Below are 25,735 nucleotides of genomic sequence, written 5' to 3'. Positions count from 1 at the left end.
GAGCAAGAGCCACAGGCCCTGGTGTGGTGTAAGTGGCCTGAGCAAGAGCCACAGACCCTGGTGTGGTGTAATTGGCCTCAATAGCAACTAATGCCCTGGTGTGGTGTAGGTGGCCTCAGCCAGCAGCCACAGGCCCTGATGTGGTGTAAGTGGCCCCAGCCGGTCACTCAGGCCCTTGTGTGGTGTAGGTTGCATCAGCTAGCAGCACAAGACATTGGAAAAGAGCCAAAAGCAGTGTCGTTAATGTGCCCTCATTAATGGGCAGCTGCTTTTGGTCTTTTAATACACCCCTTCTCTGGATCAAAAGCGGTTCAATGACATGAAAATCAAAGGCTTACAGCACCAGGTATTCCCAGGCAGTCTCCCATCCAAGTACTAACCAAGCCCAGCCCTGCTTAGCTTCCGAGATCAGACGAGGTCGGGCGTGCTCAGGGTGGTATGGCCATAAGCTGCTGGCCCCAGCACAATGACTCAATTTATGGATTCAAGTGATTAGGTGGCAAGTACCTGAAGTTACGAAGACAATCCTATAACCATACCTGCATGTTTGCATAATACCCTAACCCAAAGGCTCAGTTTAGCATTTATCCAACAGCACAGGCCCTGGATTGTTGAAGATGGCCTCAGGAACCAGCACAGGGCCTGGTGTGTTGTACATGGCCACAGCTAGCAGCACAGGGCCTGGTTTGGTGAAGATGGCCTAGGCCAGAAGAGCAGGGCCTGGTGTGATGTGAGTGGCCTGAGCAAGAGCCACATACCCTGGTGTGGTGTAATTGGCCTCAATAGCAACTAAGGCCCTGGTGTGGTGTAGGTGGCCTCAGCCAGCAGCCACAGGCCCTGGTGTGGTGTAAGTGGCCTCAATAGCAACTAAGGCCCTGGTGTGGTGTAAGTGGCCTGAGCAAGAGCCACATACCCTGGTGTGGTGTAATTGGCCTCAATAGCAACTAAGGCCCCGGTGTGGTGTAGGTGGCCTCAGCCAGGAGCCACAGGCCCTGGTGTGGTGTAAGTGGCCCCAGCCGGTCACTCAGACCCTGGTGTGGTGTAGGTGGCATCAGCTAGCAGCACAAGACACTGGAAAACAGCCAAAAGCAATGTCGTTAATGTGCCCTCATTAATGGGGAGCTGCTTCTGGTCTTTTAATACACCCCTTCTCTGGATCAAAAGCGGTTCAATGACATGAAAATGAAAGGCTTACAGCACCAGGTATTCCCAGGCAGTCTCCCATCCAAGTACTAACCAAGCCCAGCCCTGCTTAGCTTCCGAGATCAGACGAGGTCAGGCGTGCTCAGGGTGGTATGGCCGTAAGCTGCTGGCCCCAGCACAATGTCTCAATTTATGGATTCAAGTGATTAGGTGGCAAGTACCTGAAGTTACGAAGACAATCCTATAACCATACCTGCATGTTTGCATAATACCCTAACCAAAAGGCTCAGTTTGGCATTTATCCAACAGCACAGGCCCTGGATTGTTGAAGATGGCCTCAAGAACCAGCACAGGACCTGGTGTGTTTTACATGGCCACAGCAAGCAGCACAGGGCCTGGTTTGGTGAAGATGGCCTCAGCAAGCAGCCACAGGCCCTGGTTTGGTGTAAGTGGCCTCAGCTAGCAGCCACAGGCCCTGGTGTGGTGTGAGTGGCCTCAGCCAGCAGCCACAGGCCCTGGTGTGGTCTAAGTGGCCTCAGCCAGTGCCACAGGCCCTGGTGTGGTGTAAGTGGCCTGAGCAAGAGCCACAAGCCCTGGTGTGGTGTAAGTGGCCTCAGCCAGCAGCCACAGGCCCTGGTGTGGTGTAAGTGGCCTGAGCAAGTGCCACAGGCCCTGGTGTGGTGTAAGTGGCCTGAGCAAGTGCCACAGGCCCTGGTGTGGTGTAAGTGGCCTCAATAGCAAATAAGGCCCTGGTGTGGTGTAAGTGGCCTGAGCAAGAACCACAGGGCCTGGTTTGGTGAAGATGGCCTCGGCCAGAAGCGCAGGGCCTGGTGTGATGTGAGTGGCCTGAGCAAGAGCCACAGGCCCTGGTGTGGTGTAAGTGGCCTCAGCCAGCAGCCACAGGCCCTGGTGTGGTGTAAGTGGCCTCAGCCAGAAGCCACAGGCACTGGTGTGGTGTAAGTGGCCTCAGCCAGCAGCAAAAGGGCCCTGGTGTGGTGTAGGTGGCCTCAGCCAGCAGCCACAGGCCCTGGTGTGGTGTAAGTGGCCTCAATAGCAACTAAGGCCCTGGTGTGGTGTAGGTGGCCTCAGCCAGCAGCCACAGGCCCTTGTGTGGTGTAATTGGCCTCAATAGCAACTAAGGCCCTGGTGTGGTGTAGGTGGCCTAAGCCAGCAGCCACAGGCCCTGGTGTGGTGTAAGTGGCCTCAGCCAGTGCCACAGGCCCTGGTGTGGTGTAAGTGGCCTCAGCCAGTGCCACAGGCCCTGGTGTGGTGTAAGTGGCCTGAGCAAGAGCCACAGACCCTGGTGTGGTGTAATTGGCCTCAATAGCAACTAAGGCCCTGGTGTGGTGTAGGTGGCCTCAGCCAGCAGCCACAGGCCCTGGTGTGGTGTAAGTGGCCTAAGCCAGAGCCACAGGCCCTGGTGTGGTGTAAGTGGCCTGAGCAAGAGCCACAGGGCCTGGTTTGGTGAAGATGGCCTCGGCCAGAAGCACAGGGCCTGGTGTGATGTGAGTGGCCTGAGCAAGAGCCACAGGCCCTGGTGTGGTGTAAGTGGCCTGAGCAAGAGCCACAGACCCTGGTGTGGTGTAATTGGCCTCAATAGCAACTAATGCCCTGGTGTGGTGTAGGTGGCCTCAGCCAGCAGCCACAGGCCCTGGTGTGGTGTAAGTGGCCTCAGCCAGCAGCCACAGGCCCTGGTGTGGTGTAAGTCGCCTCAGCCAGAAGCCACAGGCACTGGTGTGGTGTAAGTGGCCTCAGCCAGCAGCAAAAGGGCCCTGGTGTGGTGTAAGTGGCCTCAGCCAGCAGCCACAGGCCCTGGTGTGGTGTAGGTGGCCTCAGCCAGCAGCCACAGGCCCTTGTGTGGTGTAATTGGCCTCAATAGCAACTAAGGCCCTGGTGTGGTGTAGGTGGCCTAAGCCAGCAGCCACAGGCCCTGGTGTGGTGTAAGTGGCCTCAGCCAGCAGCCACAGGCCCTGGTGTGGTGTAAGTGGCCTCAGCCAGTGCCACAGGCCCTGGTGTGGTGTAAGTGGCCTGAGCAAGAGCCACAGACCCTGGTGTGGTGTAATTGGCCTCAGCCAGCAGCAAAAGGGCCCTGGTGTGGTGTAAGTCGCCTCAGCCAGCAGCCACAGGCCCTGGTGTGGTGTAGGTGGCCTCAGCCAGCAGCCACAGGCCCTGGTGTGGTGTAAGTGGCCTGAGCAAGAGCCACAGGCCCTGGTGTGGTGTAAGTGGCCTGAGCAAGAGCCACAGACCCTGGTGTGGTGTAATTGGCCTCAATAGCAACTAATGCCCTGGTGTGGTGTAGGTGGCCTCAGCCAGCAGCCACAGGCCCTGGTGTGGTGTAAGTGGCCTGAGCAAGAGCCACAGGCCCTGGTGTGGTGTAAGTGGCCTGAGCAAGAGCCACAGACCCTGGTGTGGTGTAATTGGCCTCAATAGCAACTAATGCCCTGGTGTGGTGTAGGTGGCCTCAGCCAGCAGCCACAGGCCCTGGTGTGGTGAAAGTGGCCTCAGCCAGAGCCACAGGCCCTGATGTGGTGTAAGTGGCCCCAGCCGGTCCCTCAGGCCCTTGTGTGGTGTAGGTTGCATCAGCTAGCAGCACAAGACATTGGAAAAGAGCCAAAAGCAATGTCGTTAATGTGCCCTCATTAATGGGCAGCTGCTTTTGGTCTTTTAATACACCCCTTCTCTGGATCAAAAGCGGTTCAATGACATGAAAATGAAAGGCTTACAGCACCAGGTATTCCCAGGCAGTCTCCCATCCAAGTACTAACCAAGCCCAGCCCTGCTTAGCTTCCGAGATCAGACGAGGTCGGGCGTGCTCAGGGTGGTATGGCCGTAAGCTGCTGGCTCCAGCACAATGTCTCAATTTATGGATTCAAGTGATTAGGTGGCAAGTACCTGAAGTTACGAAGACAATGCTATAACCATACCTGCATGTTTGCATAATACCCTAACCCAAAGGCTCAGTTTGGCATTTATCCAACAGCACAGGCCCTGGATTGTTGAAGATGGCCTCAGGAACCAGCACAGGGCCTGGTGTGTTGTACATGGCCACAGCAAGGAGCACAGGGCCTGGTTTGGTGAAGATGGCCTCGGCCAGAAGCGCAGGGCCTGGTGTGATGTGAGTGGCCTGAGCAAGAGCCACAGGCCTTGGTGTGGTGTAAGTGGCCTCAGCCAGCAGCCACAGGCCCTGGTGTGGTGTAAGTTGCCTCAGCCAGAAGCCACAGGCACTGGTGTGGTGTAAGTGGCCTCAGCCAGCAGCCACAGGCCCTGGTGTGGTGTAGGTGGCCTCAGCCAGCCGCCACAGGGCCTGGTGTGGTGTAGGTGGCCTCAGCCAGCAGCCACAGGCCCTGGTGTGGTGTAAGTGGCCTCAGCCAGCAGCCACAGGCCCTGGTGTGGTGTAAGTGGCCTGAGCAAGAGCCACAGGCCCTGGTGTGGTGTAAGTGGCCTGAGCAAGAGCCACAGACCCTGGTGTGGTGTAATTGGCCTCAATAGCAACTAATGCCCTGGTGTGGTGTAGGTGGCCTCAGCCAGCAGCCACAGGCCCTGGTGTGGTGTAAGTGGCCTCAGCCAGCAGCCACAGGCCCTGGTGTGGTGTAAGTCGCCTCAGCCAGAAGCCACAGGCACTGGTGTGGTGTAAGTGGCCTCAGCCAGCAGCAAAAGGGCCCTGGTGTGGTGTAAGTGGCCTCAGCCAGCAGCCACAGGCCCTGGTGTGGTGTAGGTGGCCTCAGCCAGCAGCCACAGGCCCTTGTGTGGTGTAATTGGCCTCAATAGCAACTAAGGCCCTGGTGTGGTGTAGGTGGCCTCAGCCAGCAGCCACAGGCCCTGGTGTGGTGTAAGTGGCCTCAGCCAGTGCCACAGGCCCTGGTGTGGTGTAAGTGGCCTGAGCAAGAGCCACAGACCCTGGTGTGGTGTAATTGGCCTCAATAGCAACTAATGCCCTGGTGTGGTGTAGGTGGCCTCAGCCAGCAGCCACAGGCCCTGATGTGGTGTAAGTGGCCCCAGCCGGTCACTCAGGCCCTTGTGTGGTGTAGGTTGCATCAGCTAGCAGCACAAGACATTGGAAAAGAGCCAAAAGCAGTGTCGTTAATGTGCCCTCATTAATGGGCAGCTGCTTTTGGTCTTTTAATACACCCCTTCTCTGGATCAAAAGCGGTTCAATGACATGAAAATGAAAGGCTTACAGCACCAGGTATTCCCAGGCAGTCTCCCATCCAAGTACTAACCAAGCCCAGCCCTGCTTAGCTTCCGAGATCAGACGAGGTCGGGCGTGCTCAGGGTGGTATGGCCGTAAGCTGCTGGCTCCAGCACAATGTCTCAATTTATGGATTCAAGTGATTAGGTGGCAAGTACCTGAAGTTACGAAGACAATGCTATAACCATACCTGCATGTTTGCATAATACCCTAACCCAAAGGCTCAGTTTGGCATTTATCCAACAGCACAGGCCCTGGATTGTTGAAGATGGCCTCAGGAACCAGCACAGGGCCTGGTGTGTTGTACATGGCCACAGCAAGCAGCACAGGGCCTGGTTTGGTGAAGATGGCCTCAGCAAGCAGCCACAGGCCCTGGTTTGGTGTAAGTGGCCTCAGCTAGCAGCCACAGGCCCTGGTGTGGTGTGAGTGGCCTCAGCCAGCAGCCACAGGCCCTGGTGTGGTCTAAGTGGCCTCAGCCAGTGCCACAGGCCCTGGTGTGGTGTAAGTGGCCTGAGCAAGAGCCACAAGCCCTGGTGTGGTGTAAGTGGCCTCAGCCAGCAGCCACAGGCCCTGGTGTGGTGTAAGTGGCCTGAGCAAGTGCCACAGGCCCTGGTGTGGTGTAAGTGGCCTGAGCAAGTGCCACAGGCCCTGGTGTGGTGTAAGTGGCCTCAATAGCAAATAAGGCCCTGGTGTGGTGTAAGTGGCCTGAGCAAGAACCACAGGGCCTGGTTTGGTGAAGATGGCCTCGGCCAGAAGCGCAGGGCCTGGTGTGATGTGAGTGGCCTGAGCAAGAGCCACAGGCCCTGGTGTGGTGTAAGTGGCCTCAGCCAGCAGCCACAGGCCCTGGTGTGGTGTAAGTGGCCTCAGCCAGAAGCCACAGGCACTGGTGTGGTGTAAGTGGCCTCAGCCAGCAGCAAAAGGGCCCTGGTGTGGTGTAGGTGGCCTCAGCCAGCAGCCACAGGCCCTGGTGTGGTGTAAGTGGCCTCAATAGCAACTAAGGCCCTGGTGTGGTGTAGGTGGCCTCAGCCAGCAGCCACAGGCCCTTGTGTGGTGTAATTGGCCTCAATAGCAACTAAGGCCCTGGTGTGGTGTAGGTGGCCTAAGCCAGCAGCCACAGGCCCTGGTGTGGTGTAAGTGGCCTCAGCCAGTGCCACAGGCCCTGGTGTGGTGTAAGTGGCCTCAGCCAGTGCCACAGGCCCTGGTGTGGTGTAAGTGGCCTGAGCAAGAGCCACAGACCCTGGTGTGGTGTAATTGGCCTCAATAGCAACTAAGGCCCTGGTGTGGTGTAGGTGGCCTCAGCCAGCAGCCACAGGCCCTGGTGTGGTGTAAGTGGCCTAAGCCAGAGCCACAGGCCCTGGTGTGGTGTAAGTGGCCTGAGCAAGAGCCACAGGGCCTGGTTTGGTGAAGATGGCCTCGGCCAGAAGCACAGGGCCTGGTGTGATGTGAGTGGCCTGAGCAAGAGCCACAGGCCCTGGTGTGGTGTAAGTGGCCTGAGCAAGAGCCACAGACCCTGGTGTGGTGTAATTGGCCTCAATAGCAACTAATGCCCTGGTGTGGTGTAGGTGGCCTCAGCCAGCAGCCACAGGCCCTGGTGTGGTGTAAGTGGCCTCAGCCAGCAGCCACAGGCCCTGGTGTGGTGTAAGTCGCCTCAGCCAGAAGCCACAGGCACTGGTGTGGTGTAAGTGGCCTCAGCCAGCAGCAAAAGGGCCCTGGTGTGGTGTAAGTGGCCTCAGCCAGCAGCCACAGGCCCTGGTGTGGTGTAGGTGGCCTCAGCCAGCAGCCACAGGCCCTTGTGTGGTGTAATTGGCCTCAATAGCAACTAAGGCCCTGGTGTGGTGTAGGTGGCCTAAGCCAGCAGCCACAGGCCCTGGTGTGGTGTAAGTGGCCTCAGCCAGCAGCCACAGGCCCTGGTGTGGTGTAAGTGGCCTCAGCCAGTGCCACAGGCCCTGGTGTGGTGTAAGTGGCCTGAGCAAGAGCCACAGACCCTGGTGTGGTGTAATTGGCCTCAGCCAGCAGCAAAAGGGCCCTGGTGTGGTGTAAGTCGCCTCAGCCAGCAGCCACAGGCCCTGGTGTGGTGTAGGTGGCCTCAGCCAGCAGCCACAGGCCCTGGTGTGGTGTAAGTGGCCTGAGCAAGAGCCACAGGCCCTGGTGTGGTGTAAGTGGCCTGAGCAAGAGCCACAGACCCTGGTGTGGTGTAATTGGCCTCAATAGCAACTAATGCCCTGGTGTGGTGTAGGTGGCCTCAGCCAGCAGCCACAGGCCCTGGTGTGGTGTAAGTGGCCTGAGCAAGAGCCACAGGCCCTGGTGTGGTGTAAGTGGCCTGAGCAAGAGCCACAGACCCTGGTGTGGTGTAATTGGCCTCAATAGCAACTAATGCCCTGGTGTGGTGTAGGTGGCCTCAGCCAGCAGCCACAGGCCCTGGTGTGGTGAAAGTGGCCTCAGCCAGAGCCACAGGCCCTGATGTGGTGTAAGTGGCCCCAGCCGGTCCCTCAGGCCCTTGTGTGGTGTAGGTTGCATCAGCTAGCAGCACAAGACATTGGAAAAGAGCCAAAAGCAATGTCGTTAATGTGCCCTCATTAATGGGCAGCTGCTTTTGGTCTTTTAATACACCCCTTCTCTGGATCAAAAGCGGTTCAATGACATGAAAATGAAAGGCTTACAGCACCAGGTATTCCCAGGCAGTCTCCCATCCAAGTACTAACCAAGCCCAGCCCTGCTTAGCTTCCGAGATCAGACGAGGTCGGGCGTGCTCAGGGTGGTATGGCCGTAAGCTGCTGGCTCCAGCACAATGTCTCAATTTATGGATTCAAGTGATTAGGTGGCAAGTACCTGAAGTTACGAAGACAATGCTATAACCATACCTGCATGTTTGCATAATACCCTAACCCAAAGGCTCAGTTTGGCATTTATCCAACAGCACAGGCCCTGGATTGTTGAAGATGGCCTCAGGAACCAGCACAGGGCCTGGTGTGTTGTACATGGCCACAGCAAGGAGCACAGGGCCTGGTTTGGTGAAGATGGCCTCGGCCAGAAGCGCAGGGCCTGGTGTGATGTGAGTGGCCTGAGCAAGAGCCACAGGCCTTGGTGTGGTGTAAGTGGCCTCAGCCAGCAGCCACAGGCCCTGGTGTGGTGTAAGTTGCCTCAGCCAGAAGCCACAGGCACTGGTGTGGTGTAAGTGGCCTCAGCCAGCAGCCACAGGCCCTGGTGTGGTGTAGGTGGCCTCAGCCAGCCGCCACAGGGCCTGGTGTGGTGTAGGTGGCCTCAGCCAGCAGCCACAGGCCCTGGTGTGGTGTAAGTGGCCTCAGCCAGCAGCCACAGGCCCTGGTGTGGTGTAAGTGGCCTGAGCAAGAGCCACAGGCCCTGGTGTGGTGTAAGTGGCCTGAGCAAGAGCCACAGACCCTGGTGTGGTGTAATTGGCCTCAATAGCAACTAATGCCCTGGTGTGGTGTAGGTGGCCTCAGCCAGCAGCCACAGGCCCTGGTGTGGTGTAAGTGGCCTCAGCCAGCAGCCACAGGCCCTGGTGTGGTGTAAGTCGCCTCAGCCAGAAGCCACAGGCACTGGTGTGGTGTAAGTGGCCTCAGCCAGCAGCAAAAGGGCCCTGGTGTGGTGTAAGTGGCCTCAGCCAGCAGCCACAGGCCCTGGTGTGGTGTAGGTGGCCTCAGCCAGCAGCCACAGGCCCTTGTGTGGTGTAATTGGCCTCAATAGCAACTAAGGCCCTGGTGTGGTGTAGGTGGCCTAAGCCAGCAGCCACAGGCCCTGGTGTGGTGTAAGTGGCCTCAGCCAGTGCCACAGGCCCTGGTGTGGTGTAAGTGGCCTGAGCAAGAGCCACAGACCCTGGTGTGGTGTAATTGGCCTCAATAGCAACTAATGCCCTGGTGTGGTGTAGGTGGCCTCAGCCAGCAGCCACAGGCCCTGATGTGGTGTAAGTGGCCCCAGCCGGTCACTCAGGCCCTTGTGTGGTGTAGGTTGCATCAGCTAGCAGCACAAGACATTGGAAAAGAGCCAAAAGCAGTGTCGTTAATGTGCCCTCATTAATGGGCAGCTGCTTTTGGTCTTTTAATACACCCCTTCTCTGGATCAAAAGCGGTTCAATGACATGAAAATGAAAGGCTTACAGCACCAGGTATTCCCAGGCAGTCTCCCATCCAAGTACTAACCAAGCCCAGCCCTGCTTAGCTTCCGAGATCAGACGAGGTCGGGCGTGCTCAGGGTGGTATGGCCGTAAGCTGCTGGCTCCAGCACAATGTCTCAATTTATGGATTCAAGTGATTAGGTGGCAAGTACCTGAAGTTACGAAGACAATGCTATAACCATACCTGCATGTTTGCATAATACCCTAACCCAAAGGCTCAGTTTGGCATTTATCCAACAGCACAGGCCCTGGATTGTTGAAGATGGCCTCAGGAACCAGCACAGGGCCTGGTGTGTTGTACATGGCCACAGCAAGGAGCACAGGGCCTGGTTTGGTGAAGATGGCCTCGGCCAGAAGCGCAGGGCCTGGTGTGATGTGAGTGGCCTGAGCAAGAGCCACAGGCCTTGGTGTGGTGTAAGTGGCCTCAGCCAGCAGCCACAGGCCCTGGTGTGGTGTAAGTCGCCTCAGCCAGAAGCCACAGGCACTGGTGTGGTGTAAGTGGCCTCAGCCAGCAGCCACAGGCCCTGGTGTGGTGTAGGTGGCCTCAGCCAGCAGCCACAGGCCCTGGTGTGGTGTAGGTGGCCTCAGCCAGCAGCCACAGGCCCTGGTGTGGTGTAAGTGGCCTCAGCCAGCAGCCACAGGCCCTGGTGTGGTGTAAGTGGCCTGAGCAAGAGCCACAGGCCCTGGTGTGGTGTAAGTGGCCTGAGCAAGAGCCACAGACCCTGGTGTGGTGTAAATGGCCTCAATAGCAACTAATTCCCTGGTGTGGTGTAGGTGGCCTCAGCCAGCAGCCACAGGCCCTGGTGTGGTGTAAGTGGCCTCAGCCAGCAGCCACAGGCCATGGTGTGGTGTAAGTCGCCTCAGCCAGAAGCCACAGGCACTGGTGTGGTGTAAGTGGCCTCAGCCAGCAGCAAAAGGGCCCTGGTGTGGTGTAAGTGGCCTCAGCCAGCAGCCACAGGCCCTGGTGTGGTGTAGGTGGCCTCAGCCAGCAGCCACAGGCCCTTGTGTGGTGTAATTGGCCTCAATAGCAACTAAGGCCCTGGTGTGGTGTAGGTGGCCTAAGCCAGCAGCCACAGGCCCTGGTGTGGTGTAAGTGGCCACAGGCCCTGGTGTGGTGTAAGTGGCCTCAGCCAGTGCCACAGGCCCTGGTGTGGTGTAAGTGGCCTGAGCAAGAGCCACAGACCCTGGTGTGGTGTAATTGGCCTCAATAGCAACTAAGGCCCTGGTGTGGTGTAGGTGACCTCAGCCAGCAGCCACAGGCCCTGGTGTGGTGTAAGTGGCCTAAGCCAGAGCCACAGGCCCTGGTGTGGTGTAAGTGGCCTGAGCAAGAGCCACAGGGCCTGGTTTGGTGAAGATGGCCTCGGCCAGAAGCGCAGGGCCTGGTGTGATGTGAGTGGCCTGAGCAAGAGCCACAGGCCCTGGTGTGGTGTAAGTGGCCTCAGCCAGCAGCCACAGGCCCTGGTGTGGTGTAAGTTGCCTCAGCCAGAAGCCACAGGCACTGGTGTGGTGTAAGTGGCCTCAGCCAGCAGCAAAAGGGCCCTGGTGTGGTGTAGGTGGCCTCAGCCAGCAGCCACAGGCCCTGGTGTGGTGTAAGTGGCCTCAATAGCAACTAAGGCCCTGGTGTGGTGTAAGTGGCTTCAGCCAGCAGCCACAGGCCCTGGTGTGGTGTAAGTGGCCTCAGCCAGCAGCCACAGGCCCTGGTGTGGTGTAGGTGGCCTCAGCCAGCAGCCACAGGCCCTGGTGTGGTGTAAGTGGCCTCAATAGCAACCAAGGCCCTGGTGTGGTGTAAGTGGCTTCAGCCAGCAGCCACAGGCTCTGGTGTGGTGTATGTGGCCTCAGCCAGCAGCCACAGGCCCTGGTGTGGTGTAAGTGGCCTCAGCCAGAGCCACAGGCCCTGATGTGGTGTAAGTGCCCCCAGCCGGTCACTCAGGCCCTGGTGTGGTGTAGGTGGCATCAGCTAGCAGCACAAGACATTGGAAAAGAGCCAAAAGCAATGTCGCTAATGTGCCCTCATTAATGGGCTTTTGGTCTTTTAATACACCCCTTCTCTGGATCAAAAGCGGTTCAATGACATGAAAATGAAAGGCTTACAGCACCAGGTATTCCCAGGTAGTCTCCCATCCAAGTACTAACCAAGCCCAGCCCTGCTTAGCTTCCGAGATCAGACGAGGTCGGGCGTGCTCAGGGTGGTATGGCCGTAAGCTGCTGGGCCCAGCACAATGTCTAAATTTATGGATTCAAGTGATTAGGTGGCAAGTACCTGAAGTTACGAAGACAATCCTATAACCATACCTGCATGTTTGCATAATACCCTAACCCAAAGGCTCAGTTTGGCATTTATCCAACAGCACAGGCCCTGGATTGTTGAAGATGGCCTCAGGAAACAGCACAGGGCCTGGTGTGTTGTACATGGCCACAGCAAGCAGCACAGGGCCTGGTTTGGTGAAGATGGCCTCGGCCAGAAGCGCAGGGCCTGGTGTGATGTGAGTGGCCTGAGCAAGAGCCACAGGCCTTGGTGTGGTGTAAGTGGCCTCAGCCAGCAGCCACAGGCCCTGGTGTGGTGTAAGTGGTCTCAGCCAGCAGCCACAGGCACTGGTGTGGTCTAAGTGGCCTCAGCCAGTGCCACAGGCCTTGGTGTGGTGTAAGTGGCCTCAGCCAGCAGCCACAGGCCCTGGTGTGGTGTAAGTGGCCTCAGCCAGCAGCCACAGGCCCTGGTGTGGTGTAAGTGGCCTCAGCCAGCAGCCACAGGCCCTGGTGTGGTGTAAGTGGCCTGAGCAAGTGCCACAGGCCCTGGTGTGGTGTAAGTGGCCTAAGCCAGAGCCACAGGCCCTGGTGTGGTGTAAGTGGCCTGAGCAAGAGCCACAGGGCCTGGTTTGGTGAAGATGGCCTCGGCCAGAAGCGCAGGGCCTGGTGTGATGTGAGTGGCCTGAGCAAGAGCCACAGGCCCTGGTGTGGTGTAAGTGGCCTCAGCCAGCAGCCACAGGCCCTGGTGTGGTGTAAGTCGCCTCAGCAGGAAGCCACAAGCACTGGTGTGATGTAAGTGGCCTCAGCCAGCAGCAAAAGGGCCCTGGTGTGGTGTAAGTCGCCTCAGCCAGCAGTCACAGGCCCTGGTGTGGTGTAGATGGCCTCAGCCAGCAGCCACAGGCCCTGGTGTGGTGTAAGTGGCCTCAGCCAGCAGCCACAGGCCCTGGTGTGGTGTAAGTGGCCTCAGCCAGAAGCACAGGGCCTGGTGTGATATGAGTGGCCTGAGCAAGAGCCACAGGCCCTGGTGTGGTGTAAGTGGCCTGAGCAAGAGCCACAGGCCCTGGTGTGGTGTAAGTGGCCTGAGCAAGAGCCACAGGCCCTGGTGTGGTGTAGGTGGCCTCAGCCAGCAGCCACAGGCCCTGGTGTGGTGTAGGTGGCCTCAGCCAGCAGCCACAAGCCCTTGTGTGGTGTAAGTGGCCTCAGCCAGCAGCCACAGGCCCTGGTGTGGTGTAAGTGGCCTCGGCCAGTGCCACAGGCCCTGGTGTGGTGTAAGTGGCCTGAGCAAGAGCCACAGACCATGGTGTGGTGTAATTGGCCTCAATAGCAACTAAGGCCCTGGTGTGGTGTAAGTGGCCTCAGCCAGCAGCCACAGGCCCTGGTGTGGTGTAAGTGGCCTCAGCCAGAGCCACAGGCCCTGATGTGGTGTAAGTGGCCCCAGCCGGTCACTCAGGCCCTGGTGTGGTGTAGGTGGCATCAGCTAGCAGCACAAGACATTGGAAAACAGCCAAAAGCAATGTCGTTAATGTGCCCTCATTAATGGGCAGCTGCTTTTGGTCTTTTAATACACCCCTTCTCTGGATCAAAAGCGGTTCAATGACATTAAAATGAAAGGCTTACAGCACCAGGTATTCCCAGGCAGTCTCCCATCCAAGTACTAACCAAGCCCAGCCCTGCTCAGCTTCCGAGATCAGACGAGGTCGGGCGTGCTCAGGGTGGTATGGCCGTAAGCTGCTGGCCCCAGCACAATGTCTCAATTTATGGATTCAGGTGATTAGGTGGCAAGTACCTGAAGTTACGAAGACAATCCTATAACCCTACCTTCATGTTTGCATAATACCCTAACCCAAAGGCTCAGTTTAGCATTTATCCAACAGCACAGGCCCTGGATTGTTGAAGATGGCCTCAGGAACCAGCACAGGGCCTGGTGTGTTGTACATGGCCACAGCTAGCAGCACAGGGCCTGGTTTGGTGAATATGGCCTCGGCCAGAAGCGCAGGGCCTGGTGTGATGTGAGTGGCCTGAGCAAGAGCCACAGGCCCTGGTGTGGTGTAATTGGCCTCAATAGCAACTAAGGCCCTGGTGTGGTGTAAGTGGCCTGAGCAAGAGCCACAGACCCTGGTGTGGTGTAATTGGCCTCAATAGCAACTAATGCCCTGGTGTGGTGTAGGTGGCCTCAGCCAGCAGCCACAGGCCCTGGTGTGGTGAAAGTGGCCTCAGCCAGAGCCACAGGCCCTGATGTGGTGTAAGTGGCCCCAGCCGGTCCCTCAGGCCCTTGTGTGGTGTAGGTTGCATCAGCTAGCAGCACAAGACATTGGAAAAGAGCCAAAAGCAATGTCGTTAATGTGCCCTCATTAATGGGCAGCTGCTTTTGGTCTTTTAATACACCCCTTCTCTGGATCAAAAGCGGTTCAATGACATGAAAATCAAAGGCTTACAGCACCAGGTATTCCCAGGCAGTCTCCCATCCAAGTACTAACCAAGCCCAGCCCTACTTAGCTTCCGAGATCAGACGAGGTCGGGCGTGCTCAGGGTGGTATGGCCGTAAGCTGCTGGCTCCAGCACAATGTCTCAATTTATGGATTCAAGTGATTAGGTGGCAAGTACCTGAAGTTACGAAGACAATGCTATAACCATACCTGCATGTTTGCATAATACCCTAACCCAAAGGCTCAGTTTGGCATTTATCCAACAGCACAGGCCCTGGATTGTTGAAGATGGCCTCAGGAACCAGCACAGGGCCTGGTGTGTTGTACATGGCCACAGCAAGGAGCACAGGGCCTGGTTTGGTGAAGATGGCCTCGGCCAGAAGCGCAGGGCCTGGTGTGATGTGAGTGGCCTGAGCAAGAGCCACAGGCCTTGGTGTGGTGTAAGTGGCCTCAGCCAGCAGCCACAGGCCCTGGTGTGGTGTAAGTCGCCTCAGCCAGAAGCCACAGGCACTGGTGTGGTGTAAGTGGCCTCAGCCAGCAGCCACAGGCCCTGGTGTGGTGTAGGTGGCCTCAGCCAGCCGCCACAGGGCCTGGTGTGGTGTAGGTGGCCTCAGCCAGCAGCCACAGGCCCTGGTGTGGTGTAAGTGGCCTCAGCCAGCAGCCACAGGCCCTGGTGTGGTGTAAGTGGCCTGAGCAAGAGCCACAGGCCCTGGTGTGGTGTAAGTGGCCTGAGCAAGAGCCACAGACCCTGGTGTGGTGTAATTGGCCTCAATAGCAACTAATGCCCTGGTGTGGTGTAGGTGGCCTCAGCCAGCAGCCACAGGCCCTGGTGTGGTGTAAGTGGCCTCAGCCAGCAGCCACAGGCCCTGGTGTGGTGTAAGTCGCCTCAGCCAGAAGCCACAGGCACTGGTGTGGTGTAAGTGGCCTCAGCCAGCAGCAAAAGGGCCCTGGTGTGGTGTAAGTGGCCTCAGCCAGCAGCCACAGGCCCTGGTGTGGTGTAGGTGGCCTCAGCCAGCAGCCACAGGCCCTTGTGTGGTGTAATTGGCCTCAATAGCAACTAAGGCCCTGGTGTGGTGTAGGTGGCCTAAGCCAGCAGCCACAGGCCCTGGTGTGGTGTAAGTGGCCTCAGCCAGTGCCACAGGCCCTGGTGTGGTGTAAGTGGCCTGAGCAAGAGCCACAGGCCCTGGTGTGGTGTAAGTGGCCTCAGCCAGCAGCCACAGGCCCTGGTGTGGTGTAAGTGGCCTCAGCCAGCAGCCACAGGCCCTGGTGTGGTGTAAGTGGCCTCAGCCAGTGCCACAGGCCCTGGTGTGGTGTAAGTGGCCTGAGCAAGAGCCACAGGCCCTGGTGTGGTGTAAGTGGCCTGAGCAAGAGCCACAGACCCTGGTGTGGTGTAATTGGCCTCAATAGCAACTAATGCCCTGGTGTGGTGTAGGTGGCCTCAGCCAGCAGCCACAGGCCCTGGTGTGGTGTAAGTGGCCTGAGCAAGAGCCACAGACCCTGGTGTGGTGTAATTGGCCTCAATAGCAACTAATGCCCTGGTGTGGTGTAGGTGGCCTCAGCCAGCAGCCACAGGCCCTGATGTGGTGTAAGTGGCCCCAGCCGGTCACTCAGGCCCTTGTGTGGTGTAGGTTGCATCAGCTAGCAGCACAAGACATTGGAAAAGAGCCAAAAGCAGTGTCGTTAATGTGCCCTCATTAATGGGCAGCTGCTTTTGGTCTTTTAATACACCCCTTCTCTGGATCAAAAGCGGTTCAATGACATGAAAATCAAAGGCTTACAGCACCAGGTATTCCCAGGTAGTCTCCCATCCAAGTACTAACCAAGCCCAGCCCTGCTTAGCTTACGAGATCAGACGAGGTCGGGCCTGCTCAGGGTGGTATGGCCGTAAGCTGCTGGCCCCAGCACAATGTCTCAATTTATGGATTCAAGTGATTAGGTGGCAAGTACCTGAAGTTACGAAGACAATCCTATAACCATACCTGCATGTTTGCATAATACCCTAACCCAAAGGCTCAGTTTGGCATTTATCCAACAGCACAGGCCCTGGATTGTTGAAGATGGCCTCACGAACCAGCACAGGGCCTGGTGTGTTGTACATGGCCACAGCAAGCAGCACAGGGCCTGGTTTGGTGAAGATGGCCTCGGCCAGAAGCGCAGGGCCTGGTGTGATGTGAGTGGCCTGAGCAAGAGCCACAGGCCTTGGTGTGGTGTAAGTGGCCTCAGCCAGCAGCCACAGGCCCTGGTGTGGTGTAAGTCGCCTCAGCCAGAAGCCACAGGCACTGGTGTGGTGTAAGTGGCCTCAGCCAGCAGCAAAAGGGCCCTGGTGTGGTGTAAGTGGCCTCAGCCAGCAGCCACAGGCCCTGGTGTGGTGTAGGTGGCCTCAGCCAGCAGCCACAGGCCCTGGTGTGGTGTAAGTGGCCTCAGCCAGCAGCCACAGGCCCTGGTGTGGTGTAAGTGGCCTCAGCCAGCAGCCACAGGCCCTGGTGTGGTGTAAGTGGCCTCAGCCAGTGCCACAGGCCCTGGTGTGGTGTAAGTGGCCTGAGCAAGAGCCACAGACCCTGGTGTGGTGTAATTGGCCTCAGCCAGCAGCCACAGGCCCTGGTGTGGTGTAAGTCGCCTCAGACAGAAGCCACAGGCACTGGTGTGGTGTAAGTGGCCTCAGCCAGCAGCAAAAGGGCCCTGGTGTGGTATAAGTCGCCTCAGCCAGCAGCCACAGGCCCTGATGTGGTGTAGGTGGCCTCAGCCACCAGCCACAGGCCCTGGTGTGGTGTAAGTGGCCTCAGCCAGCAGCCACAGGCCCTGGTGTGGTGTAAGTGGCCTCAGCCAGCAGCCACAGGCCCTGGTGTGGTGTAAGTGGCCTCAGCCAGTGCCACAGGCCCTGGTGTGGTGTAAGTGGCCTGAGCAAGAGCCACAGGCCCTGGTGTGGTGTAAGTGGCCTGAGCAAGAGCCACAGACCCTGGTGTGGTGTAATTGGCCTCAATAGCAACTAATGCCCTGGTGTGGTGTAGGTGGCCTCAGCCAGCAGCCACAGGCCCTGGTGTGGTGTAAGTGGCCTGAGCAAGAGCCACAGACCCTGGTGTGGTGTAATTGGCCTCAATAGCAACTAATGCCCTGGTGTGGTGTAGGTGGCCTCAGCCAGCAGCCACAGGCCCTGATGTGGTGTAAGTGGCCCCAGCCGGTCACTCAGGCCCTTGTGTGGTGTAGGTTGCATCAGCTAGCAGCACAAGACATTGGAAAAGAGCCAAAAGCAGTGTCGTTAATGTGCCCTCATTAATGGGCAGCTGCTTTTGGTCTTTTAATACACCCCTTCTCTGGATCAAAAGCGGTTCAATGACATGAAAATCAAAGGCTTACAGCACCAGGTATTCCCAGGCAGTCTCCCATCCAAGTACTAACCAAGCCCTGCCCTGCTTAGCTTCCGAGATCAGACGAGGTTGGGCGTGCTCAGGGTGGTATGGCCGTAAGCTGCTGGCTCCAGCACAATGTCTCAATTTATGGATTCAAGTGATTAGGTGGCAAGTACCTGAAGTTACGAAGACAATGCTATAACCATACCTGCATGTTTGCATAATACCCTAACCCAAAGGCTCAGTTTGGCATTTATCCAACAGCACAGGCCCTGGATTGTTGAAGATGGCCTCAGGAACCAGCACAGGGCCTGGTGTGTTGTACATGGCCACAGCAAGGCGCACAGGGATTGGTTTGGTGAAGATGGCCTCGGCCAGAAGCGCAGGGCCTGGTGTGATGTGAGTGGCCTGAGCAAGAGCCACAGGCCTTGGTGTGGTGTAAGTGGCCTCAGCCAGCAGCCACAGGCCCTGGTGTGGTGTAAGTCGCCTCAGCCAGAAGCCACAGGCACTGGTGTGGTGTAAGTGGCCTCAGCCAGCAGCCACAGGCCCTGGTGTGGTGTAGGTGGCCTCAGCCAGCCGCAACAGGGCCTGGTGTGGTGTAGGTGGCCTCAGCCAGCAGCCACAGGCCCTGGTGTGGTGTAAGTGGCCTCAGCCAGCAGCCACAGGCCCTGGTGTGGTGTAAGTGGCCTGAGCAAGAGCCACAGGCCCTGGTGTGGTGTAAGTGGCCTGAGCAAGAGCCACAGACCCTGGTGTGGTGTAATTGGCCTCAATAGCAACTAATGCCCTGGTGTGGTGTAGGTGGCCTCAGCCAGCAGCCACAGGCCCTGGTGTGGTGTAAGTGGCCTCAGCCAGCAGCCACAGGCCCTGGTGTGGTGTAAGTGGCCTCAGCCAGCAGCCACAGGCCCTGGTGTGGTGTAAGTCGCCTCAGCCAGAAGCCACAGGCACTGGTGTGGTGTAAGTGGCCTCAGCCAGCAGCAAAAGGGCCCTGGTGTGGTGTAAGTGGCCTCAGCCAGCAGCCACAGGCCCTGGTGTGGTGTAGGTGGCCTCAGCCAGCAGCCACAGGCCCTTGTGTGGTGTAATTGGCCTCAATAGCAACTAAGGCCCTGGTGTGGTGTAGGTGGCCTAAGCCAGCAGCCACAGGCCCTGGTGTGGTGTAAGTGGCCTCAGCCAGTGCCACAGGCCCTGGTGTGGTGTAAGTGGCCTGAGCAAGAGCCACAGGCCCTGGTGTGGTGTAAGTGGCCTCAGCCAGCAGCCACAGGCCCTGGTGTGGTGTAAGTGGCCTCAGCCAGCAGCCACAGGCCCTGGTGTGGTGTAAGTGGCCTCAGCCAGTGCCACAGGCCCTGGTGTGGTGTAAGTGGCCTGAGCAAGAGCCACAGGCCCTGGTGTGGTGTAAGTGGCCTGAGCAAGAGCCACAGACCCTGGTGTGGTGTAATTGGCCTCAATAGCAACTAATGCCCTGGTGTGGTGTAGGTGGCCTCAGCCAGCAGCCACAGGCCCTGGTGTGGTGTAAGTGGCCTGAGCAAGAGCCACAGGCCCTGGTGTGGTGTAAGTGGCCTGAGCAAGAGCCACAGACCCTGGTGTGGTGTAATTGGCCTCAATAGCAACTAATGCCCTGGTGTGGTGTAGGTGGCCTCAGCCAGCAGCCACAGGCCCTGATGTGGTGTAAGTGGCCCCAGCCGGTCACTCAGGCCCTTGTGTGGTGTAGGTTGCATCAGCTAGCAGCACAAGACATTGGAAAAGAGCCAAAAGCAGTGTCGTTAATGTGCCCTCATTAATGGGCAGCTGCTTTTGGTCTTTTAATACACCCCTTCTCTGGATCAAAAGCGGTTCAATGACATGAAAATCAAAGGCTTACAGCACCAGGTATTCCCAGGCAGTCTCCCATCCAAGTACTAACCAAGCCCAGCCCTGCTTAGCTTCCGAGATCAGACGAGGTCGGGCGTGCTCAGGGTGGTATGGCCATAAGCTGCTGGCCCCAGCACAATGACTCAATTTATGGATTCAAGTGATTAGGTGGCAAGTACCTGAAGTTACGAAGACAATCCTATAACCATACCTGCATGTTTGCATAATACCCTAACCCAAAGGCTCAGTTTAGCATTTATCCAACAGCACAGGCCCTGGATTGTTGAAGATGGCCTCAGGAACCAGCACAGGGCCTGGTGTGTTGTACATGGCCACAGCTAGCAGCACAGGGCCTGGTTTGGTGAAGATGGCCTAGGCCAGAAGAGCAGGGCCTGGTGTGATGTGAGTGGCCTGAGCAAGAGCCACATACCCTGGTGTGGTGTAATTGGCCTCAATAGCAACTAAGGCCCTGGTGTGGTGTAGGTGGCCTCAGCCAGCAGCCACAGGCCCTGGTGTGGTGTAAGTGGCCTCAATAGCAACTAAGGCCCTGGTGTGGTGTAAGTGGCCTGAGCAAGAGCCACATACCCTGGTGTGGTGTAATTGGCCTCAATAGCAACTAAGGCCCCGGTGTGGTGTAGGTGGCCTCAGCCAGGAGCCACAGGCCCTGGTGTGGTGTAAGTGGCCCCAGCCGGTCACTCAGACCCTGGTGTGGTGTAGGTGGCATCAGCTAGCAGCACAAGACACTGGAAAACAGCCAAAAGCAATGTCGTTAATGTGCCCTCATTAATGGGGAGCTGCTTCTGGTCTTTTAATACACCCCTTCTCTGGATCAAAAGCGGTTCAATGACATGAAAATGAAAGGCTTACAGCACCAGGTATTCCCAGGCAGTCTCCCATCCAAGTACTAACCAAGCCCAGCCCTGCTTAGCTTCCGAGATCAGACGAGGTCAGGCGTGCTCAGGGTGGTATGGCCGTAAGCTGCTGGCCCCAGCACAATGTCTCAATTTATGGATTCAAGTGATTAGGTGGCAAGTACCTGAAGTTACGAAGACAATCCTATAACCATACCTGCATGTTTGCATAATACCCTAACCAAAAGGCTCAGTTTGGCATTTATCCAACAGCACAGGCCCTGGATTGTTGAAGATGGCCTCAAGAACCAGCACAGGACCTGGTGTGTTTTACATGGCCACAGCAAGCAGCACAGGGCCTGGTTTGGTGAAGATGGCCTCAGCAAGCAGCCACAGGCCCTGGTTTGGTGTAAGTGGCCTCAGCTAGCAGCCACAGGCCCTGGTGTGGTGTGAGTGGCCTCAGCCAGCAGCCACAGGCCCTGGTGTGGTCTAAGTGGCCTCAGCCAGTGCCACAGGCCCTGGTGTGGTGTAAGTGGCCTGAGCAAGAGCCACAAGCCCTGGTGTGGTGTAAGTGGCCTCAGCCAGCAGCCACAGGCCCTGGTGTGGTGTAAGTGGCCTGAGCAAGTGCCACAGGCCCTGGTGTGGTGTAAGTGGCCTGAGCAAGTGCCACAGGCCCTGGTGTGGTGTAAGTGGCCTCAATAGCAAATAAGGCCCTGGTGTGGTGTAAGTGGCCTGAGCAAGAACCACAGGGCCTGGTTTGGTGAAGATGGCCTCGGCCAGAAGCGCAGGGCCTGGTGTGATGTGAGTGGCCTGAGCAAGAGCCACAGGCCCTGGTGTGGTGTAAGTGGCCTCAGCCAGCAGCCACAGGCCCTGGTGTGGTGTAAGTGGCCTCAGCCAGAAGCCACAGGCACTGGTGTGGTGTAAGTGGCCTCAGCCAGCAGCAAAAGGGCCCTGGTGTGGTGTAGGTGGCCTCAGCCAGCAGCCACAGGCCCTGGTGTGGTGTAAGTGGCCTCAATAGCAACTAAGGCCCTGGTGTGGTGTAGGTGGCCTCAGCCAGCAGCCACAGGCCCTTGTGTGGTGTAATTGGCCTCAATAGCAACTAAGGCCCTGGTGTGGTGTAGGTGGCCTAAGCCAGCAGCCACAGGCCCTGGTGTGGTGTAAGTGGCCTCAGCCAGTGCCACAGGCCCTGGTGTGGTGTAAGTGGCCTCAGCCAGTGCCACAGGCCCTGGTGTGGTGTAAGTGGCCTGAGCAAGAGCCACAGACCCTGGTGTGGTGTAATTGGCCTCAATAGCAACTAAGGCCCTGGTGTGGTGTAGGTGGCCTCAGCCAGCAGCCACAGGCCCTGGTGTGGTGTAAGTGGCCTAAGCCAGAGCCACAGGCCCTGGTGTGGTGTAAGTGGCCTGAGCAAGAGCCACAGGGCCTGGTTTGGTGAAGATGGCCTCGGCCAGAAGCACAGGGCCTGGTGTGATGTGAGTGGCCTGAGCAAGAGCCACAGGCCCTGGTGTGGTGTAAGTGGCCTGAGCAAGAGCCACAGACCCTGGTGTGGTGTAATTGGCCTCAATAGCAACTAATGCCCTGGTGTGGTGTAGGTGGCCTCAGCCAGCAGCCACAGGCCCTGGTGTGGTGTAAGTGGCCTCAGCCAGCAGCCACAGGCCCTGGTGTGGTGTAAGTCGCCTCAGCCAGAAGCCACAGGCACTGGTGTGGTGTAAGTGGCCTCAGCCAGCAGCAAAAGGGCCCTGGTGTGGTGTAAGTGGCCTCAGCCAGCAGCCACAGGCCCTGGTGTGGTGTAGGTGGCCTCAGCCAGCAGCCACAGGCCCTTGTGTGGTGTAATTGGCCTCAATAGCAACTAAGGCCCTGGTGTGGTGTAGGTGGCCTAAGCCAGCAGCCACAGGCCCTGGTGTGGTGTAAGTGGCCTCAGCCAGCAGCCACAGGCCCTGGTGTGGTGTAAGTGGCCTCAGCCAGTGCCACAGGCCCTGGTGTGGTGTAAGTGGCCTGAGCAAGAGCCACAGACCCTGGTGTGGTGTAATTGGCCTCAGCCAGCAGCAAAAGGGCCCTGGTGTGGTGTAAGTCGCCTCAGCCAGCAGCCACAGGCCCTGGTGTGGTGTAGGTGGCCTCAGCCAGCAGCCACAGGCCCTGGTGTGGTGTAAGTGGCCTGAGCAAGAGCCACAGGCCCTGGTGTGGTGTAAGTGGCCTGAGCAAGAGCCACAGACCCTGGTGTGGTGTAATTGGCCTCAATAGCAACTAATGCCCTGGTGTGGTGTAGGTGGCCTCAGCCAGCAGCCACAGGCCCTGGTGTGGTGTAAGTGGCCTGAGCAAGAGCCACAGGCCCTGGTGTGGTGTAAGTGGCCTGAGCAAGAGCCACAGACCCTGGTGTGGTGTAATTGGCCTCAATAGCAACTAATGCCCTGGTGTGGTGTAGGTGGCCTCAGCCAGCAGCCACAGGCCCTGGTGTGGTGAAAGTGGCCTCAGCCAGAGCCACAGGCCCTGATGTGGTGTAAGTGGCCCCAGCCGGTCCCTCAGGCCCTTGTGTGGTGTAGGTTGCATCAGCTAGCAGCACAAGACATTGGAAAAGAGCCAAAAGCAATGTCGTTAATGTGCCCTCATTAATGGGCAGCTGCTTTTGGTCTTTTAATACACCCCTTCTCTGGATCAAAAGCGGTTCAATGACATGAAAATGAAAGGCTTACAGCACCAGGTATTCCCAGGCAGTCTCCCATCCAAGTACTAACCAAGCCCAGCCCTGCTTAGCTTCCGAGATCAGACGAGGTCGGGCGTGCTCAGGGTGGTATGGCCGTAAGCTGCTGGCTCCAGCACAATGTCTCAATTTATGGATTCAAGTGATTAGGTGGCAAGTACCTGAAGTTACGAAGACAATGCTATAACCATACCTGCATGTTTGCATAATACCCTAACCCAAAGGCTCAGTTTGGCATTTATCCAACAGCACAGGCCCTGGATTGTTGAAGATGGCCTCAGGAACCAGCACAGGGCCTGGTGTGTTGTACATGGCCACAGCAAGGAGCACAGGGCCTGGTTTGGTGAAGATGGCCTCGGCCAGAAGCGCAGGGCCTGGTGTGATGTGAGTGGCCTGAGCAAGAGCCACAGGCCTTGGTGTGGTGTAAGTGGCCTCAGCCAGCAGCCACAGGCCCTGGTGTGGTGTAAGTTGCCTCAGCCAGAAGCCGCAGGCACTGGTGTGGTGTAAGTGGCCTCAGCCAGCAGCCACAGGCCCTGGTGTGGTGTAGGTGGCCTCAGCCAGCCGCCACAGGGCCTGGTGTGGTGTAGGTGGCCTCAGCCAGCAGCCACAGGCCCTGGTGTGGTGTAAGTGGCCTCAGCCAGCAGCCACAGGCCCTGGTGTGGTGTAAGTGGCCTGAGCAAGAGCCACAGGCCCTGGTGTGGTGTAAGTGGCCTGAGCAAGAGCCACAGACCCTGGTGTGGTGTAATTGGCCTCAATAGCAACTAATGCCCTGGTGTGGTGTAGGTGGCCTCAGCCAGCAGCCACAGGCCCTGGTGTGGTGTAAGTGGCCTCAGCCAGCAGCCACAGGCCCTGGTGTGGTGTAAGTCGCCTCAGCCAGAAGCCACAGGCACTGGTGTGGTGTAAGTGGCCTCAGCCAGCAGCAAAAGGGCCCTGGTGTGGTGTAAGTGGCCTCAGCCAGCAGCCACAGGCCCTGGTGTGGTGTAGGTGGCCTCAGCCAGCAGCCACAGGCCCTTGTGTGGTGTAATTGGCCTCAATAGCAACTAAGGCCCTGGTGTGGTGTAGGTGGCCTAAGCCAGCAGCCACAGGCCCTGGTGTGGTGTAAGTGGCCTCAGCCAGTGCCACAGGCCCTGGTGTGGTGTAAGTGGCCTGAGCAAGAGCCACAGGCCCTGGTGTGGTGTAAGTGGCCTCAGCCAGCAGCCACAGGCCCTGGTGTGGTGTAAGTGGCCTCAGCCAGCAGCCACAGGCCCTGGTGTGGTGTAAGTGGCCTCAGCCAGTGCCACAGGCCCTGGTGTGGTGTAAGTGGCCTGAGCAAGAGCCACAGGCCCTGGTGTGGTGTAAGTGGCCTGAGCAAGAGCCACAGACCCTGGTGTGGTGTAATTGGCCTCAATAGCAACTAATGCCCTGGTGTGGTGTAGGTGGCCTCAGCCAGCAGCCACAGGCCCTGGTGTGGTGTAAGTGGCCTGAGCAAGAGCCACAGGCCCTGGTGTGGTGTAAGTGGCCTGAGCAAGAGCCACAGACCCTGGTGTGGTGTAATTGGCCTCAATAGCAACTAATGCCCTGGTGTGGTGTAGGTGGCCTCAGCCAGCAGCCACAGGCCCTGATGTGGTGTAAGTGGCCCCAGCCGGTCACTCAGGCCCTTGTGTGGTGTAGGTTGCATCAGCTAGCAGCACAAGACATTGGAAAAGAGCCAAAAGCAGTGTCGTTAATGTGCCCTCATTAATGGGCAGCTGCTTTTGGTCTTTTAATACACCCCTTCTCTGGATCAAAAGCGGTTCAATGACATGAAAATCAAAGGCTTACAGCACCAGGTATTCCCAGGCAGTCTCCCATCCAAGTACTAACCAAGCCCAGCCCTGCTTAGCTTCCGAGATCAGACGAGGTCGGGCGTGCTCAGGGTGGTATGGCCGTAAGCTGCTGGCTCCAGCACAATGTCTCAATTTATGGATTCAAGTGATTAGGTGGCAAGTACCTGAAGTTACGAAGACAATGCTATAACCATACCTGCATGTTTGCATAATACCCTAACCCAAAGGCTCAGTTTGGCATTTATCCAACAGCACAGGCCCTGGATTGTTGAAGATGGCCTCAGGAACCAGCACAGGGCCTGGTGTGTTGTACATGGCCACAGCAAGGAGCACAGGGCCTGGTTTGGTGAAGATGGCCTCGGCCAGAAGCGCAGGGCCTGGTGTGATGTGAGTGGCCTGAGCAAGAGCCACAGGCCTTGGTGTGGTGTAAGTGGCCTCAGCCAGCAGCCACAGGCCCTGGTGTGGTGTAAGTCGCCTCAGCCAGAAGCCACAGGCACTGGTGTGGTGTAAGTGGCCTCAGCCAGCAGCCACAGGCCCTGGTGTGGTGTAGGTGGCCTCAGCCAGCAGCCACAGGCCCTGGTGTGGTGTAGGTGGCCTCAGCCAGCAGCCACAGGCCCTGGTGTGGTGTAAGTGGCCTCAGCCAGCAGCCACAGGCCCTGGTGTGGTGTAAGTGGCCTGAGCAAGAGCCACAGGCCCTGGTGTGGTGTAAGTGGCCTGAGCAAGAGCCACAGACCCTGGTGTGGTGTAAATGGCCTCAATAGCAACTAATTCCCTGGTGTGGTGTAGGTGGCCTCAGCCAGCAGCCACAGGCCCTGGTGTGGTGTAAGTGGCCTCAGCCAGCAGCCACAGGCCATGGTGTGGTGTAAGTCGCCTCAGCCAGAAGCCACAGGCACTGGTGTGGTGTAAGTGGCCTCAGCCAGCAGCAAAAGGGCCCTGGTGTGGTGTAAGTGGCCTCAGCCAGCAGCCACAGGCCCTGGTGTGGTGTAGGTGGCCTCAGCCAGCAGCCACAGGCCCTTGTGTGGTGTAATTGGCCTCAATAGCAACTAAGGCCCTGGTGT

General features: G+C 57.8%; 12 non-coding genes and 3 pseudogenes across 12 annotated transcripts; all 15 read right to left on the bottom strand.

Moving 5' to 3' along the window:
• Positions 1-331: 331 nt before the first annotated feature.
• LOC146580908 (5S ribosomal RNA) lies at positions 332-450 on the bottom strand. The gene has a single exon (XR_014891917.1). It is a non-coding gene; the product is annotated as a 5S ribosomal RNA (ribosomal RNA).
• Positions 451-1,188: 738 nt separating this feature from the next.
• On the bottom strand, positions 1,189-1,307 carry LOC146580907 (5S ribosomal RNA). Its single transcript, XR_014891984.1, has one exon. It is a non-coding gene; the product is annotated as a 5S ribosomal RNA (ribosomal RNA).
• A 2,552-nt stretch (positions 1,308-3,859) lies between these two features.
• Positions 3,860-3,978, bottom strand: LOC146580906 (5S ribosomal RNA). Its single transcript, XR_014891765.1, has one exon. It is a non-coding gene; the product is annotated as a 5S ribosomal RNA (ribosomal RNA).
• A 1,336-nt stretch (positions 3,979-5,314) lies between these two features.
• LOC146580905 (5S ribosomal RNA) lies at positions 5,315-5,433 on the bottom strand. The gene has a single exon (XR_014891764.1). It is a non-coding gene; the product is annotated as a 5S ribosomal RNA (ribosomal RNA).
• A 2,552-nt stretch (positions 5,434-7,985) lies between these two features.
• Positions 7,986-8,104, bottom strand: LOC146580904 (5S ribosomal RNA). Its single transcript, XR_014891763.1, has one exon. It is a non-coding gene; the product is annotated as a 5S ribosomal RNA (ribosomal RNA).
• Positions 8,105-9,440: 1,336 nt separating this feature from the next.
• Positions 9,441-9,559, bottom strand: LOC146580903 (5S ribosomal RNA). The gene has a single exon (XR_014891762.1). It is a non-coding gene; the product is annotated as a 5S ribosomal RNA (ribosomal RNA).
• Positions 9,560-11,548: 1,989 nt separating this feature from the next.
• Positions 11,549-11,667, bottom strand: LOC146580902 (5S ribosomal RNA). The gene has a single exon (XR_014891889.1). It is a non-coding gene; the product is annotated as a 5S ribosomal RNA (ribosomal RNA).
• A 1,651-nt stretch (positions 11,668-13,318) lies between these two features.
• LOC146580901 (5S ribosomal RNA) lies at positions 13,319-13,437 on the bottom strand (annotated as a pseudogene).
• A 699-nt stretch (positions 13,438-14,136) lies between these two features.
• On the bottom strand, positions 14,137-14,255 carry LOC146580900 (5S ribosomal RNA). Its single transcript, XR_014892014.1, has one exon. It is a non-coding gene; the product is annotated as a 5S ribosomal RNA (ribosomal RNA).
• Positions 14,256-15,905: 1,650 nt separating this feature from the next.
• LOC146580899 (5S ribosomal RNA) lies at positions 15,906-16,024 on the bottom strand (annotated as a pseudogene).
• A 1,457-nt stretch (positions 16,025-17,481) lies between these two features.
• On the bottom strand, positions 17,482-17,600 carry LOC146580898 (5S ribosomal RNA; annotated as a pseudogene).
• A 1,729-nt stretch (positions 17,601-19,329) lies between these two features.
• LOC146580897 (5S ribosomal RNA) lies at positions 19,330-19,448 on the bottom strand. The gene has a single exon (XR_014891916.1). It is a non-coding gene; the product is annotated as a 5S ribosomal RNA (ribosomal RNA).
• A 738-nt stretch (positions 19,449-20,186) lies between these two features.
• On the bottom strand, positions 20,187-20,305 carry LOC146580896 (5S ribosomal RNA). Its single transcript, XR_014891983.1, has one exon. It is a non-coding gene; the product is annotated as a 5S ribosomal RNA (ribosomal RNA).
• Positions 20,306-22,857: 2,552 nt separating this feature from the next.
• On the bottom strand, positions 22,858-22,976 carry LOC146580895 (5S ribosomal RNA). Its single transcript, XR_014891761.1, has one exon. It is a non-coding gene; the product is annotated as a 5S ribosomal RNA (ribosomal RNA).
• Positions 22,977-24,665: 1,689 nt separating this feature from the next.
• On the bottom strand, positions 24,666-24,784 carry LOC146580894 (5S ribosomal RNA). Its single transcript, XR_014891760.1, has one exon. It is a non-coding gene; the product is annotated as a 5S ribosomal RNA (ribosomal RNA).
• Between the last annotated feature and the right edge of the window lie 951 nt (positions 24,785-25,735).

The sequence above is a fragment of the Mchenga conophoros genome, linkage group LG3 (assembly GCF_057382185.1).
Source record: "Mchenga conophoros isolate Kocher_MC1m ecotype Shallow Benthic linkage group LG3, M_conophoros_male_GT1.1, whole genome shotgun sequence".
In the NCBI taxonomy this organism is placed as follows: domain Eukaryota; kingdom Metazoa; phylum Chordata; class Actinopteri; order Cichliformes; family Cichlidae; genus Mchenga; species Mchenga conophoros.
The sequence above is the reverse complement of the archived record's forward strand: the minus strand, read 5'-3'. Positions and strand labels throughout refer to the sequence as shown.